Below are 1,709 nucleotides of genomic sequence, written 5' to 3' on the forward strand. Positions count from 1 at the left end.
AGATTCTTCCACTGGCTCCTTGTAACGCTTGTAAATGTTGTGGATGGCATAGGTCACGCCAAGATGTATCAGCTTACAACTTTTCACAGCTACAATACTCTTTTCAAACGCACTTTCTGCTAATTAGATTGCCAATGGGAGAGAGCCTTTAAAAAACGGCAGAGGTAGCGGGGGTGGATGAGACTTGAGGCTGGGAGGTAGATGGGGAAAGAGAAGAAGAGAAAAAGAGTGAAGAAAAGAGGGGGGGTGGGGGGGAGAGGCGAAGTGGAGTTGTTCACCGACGCGAATCTCTGAAATGTCATCAGTGACCTAAGACTATATCAAGTTACTTCATTTCCCAATAATTGCATCGGTCGCTTTCAGACATTTCCTTTGACTGCTATTCTGCAGTTTGCTTGCACCCCCTTAATAGCTTGTCTATTTTTTTGTCAAGAGAATCTTTTGAAGAGAAAAAAAAGAACAGGGTGTTGGATTGAGAGGGTTGGGGTTGAGGAATACTTTTATTTAAAGAAAGTTGTAAAAATAGCCCATACGTCTGAGGACTTTGTGAACGGACTTTCAATAGTTACACTGGGGGCTAAACGTGTCAGGCTTCAAACCAATGTTTAAACACTTCGGCATTATGAGCGATGTTTCTTGTACTTTATTTTTAGCTTGATAATACGTGTAACCCTACGAAACAGAAGCAGGTCTCTTTTACTGCAGTGTCATCGTTTGAAGACTTATCAACCTCTACCTCAGAACAAAATTTAATTTTCACATGCTCTAGAAATCGATCCCAAGATTCAGTACCATATCCGGGGTTTGTAAAGTTATGATAATTTTCAGTCAATACAATTCTGAAACGTACTTTGGTGGAACTGTTCAACTACGTGACGTCACAGGAAAGGAAAATTATTTGCTACTTTTGGACCTTACCTCTCAAAGTAATATACTATCGATAACTTCTCTGTACCTATATTTTAGAAAGGTGATTACCTGAAGGGCTTGTTGCCGTAATTTTGTACGTGTGCATTTTATTTTAATTTCCTTGTTCTAGTTCTTGAGACTGTACGCAGCTTCAAATACCTGGGTGCAATAGTGACCGACGAAGGATCAAAACCGGAAATAATCTCCAGAATAGCTCAAACTTCAGCAGCAATGACCAAGTTAAAAACCATCTGGCACGACAGAAATAGATATATCACCATTAGATCAAAGATCAGACTGATGCGTTCCCTGGTCATGTCAGTATTTTTGTAACCGTGTGAAAACTGGACCTTGAATGCAGACTTTGAAAGAAGGATCAAAGCTGTGGAGATGAGATGCTTCCGAAAAATCCTTGGTTTCTAATACAAAGATCACATCACAAACGATGAAGTTAAAGAACGAATCAAAAATGAAATAGGACCATACGCTGACCTTCTCACTCTGGTCACGAAACGCAAACTGCCATGGTACGGACACATAATCTGTTCTTCCAGCCTAGCCAAGACGACCCTACAAGGCAGCGTACAGGGAAAAAGGAGCTGAGGCAGACCGAAGAAGAGTTGGGAGGACAACATCAACGAATACATGTTAATAAACGATTTTGAAGTCCTCTGTCAGGCGATGCTCATTGGTTACTGTTCATTATCAACTAATTTTTTAGAGGAAAAGATGTAAACTCATCATGCACATCTCTCTCTCTCTCTCTCTCTCTCTCTCTCTCTCTCTCTCTCTCTCTCTCT

The sequence above is a fragment of the Aplysia californica genome, unplaced genomic scaffold (genome assembly GCF_000002075.1).
Source record: "Aplysia californica isolate F4 #8 unplaced genomic scaffold, AplCal3.0 scaffold00319, whole genome shotgun sequence".
Lineage (NCBI taxonomy): Eukaryota > Metazoa > Mollusca > Gastropoda > Aplysiida > Aplysiidae > Aplysia > Aplysia californica.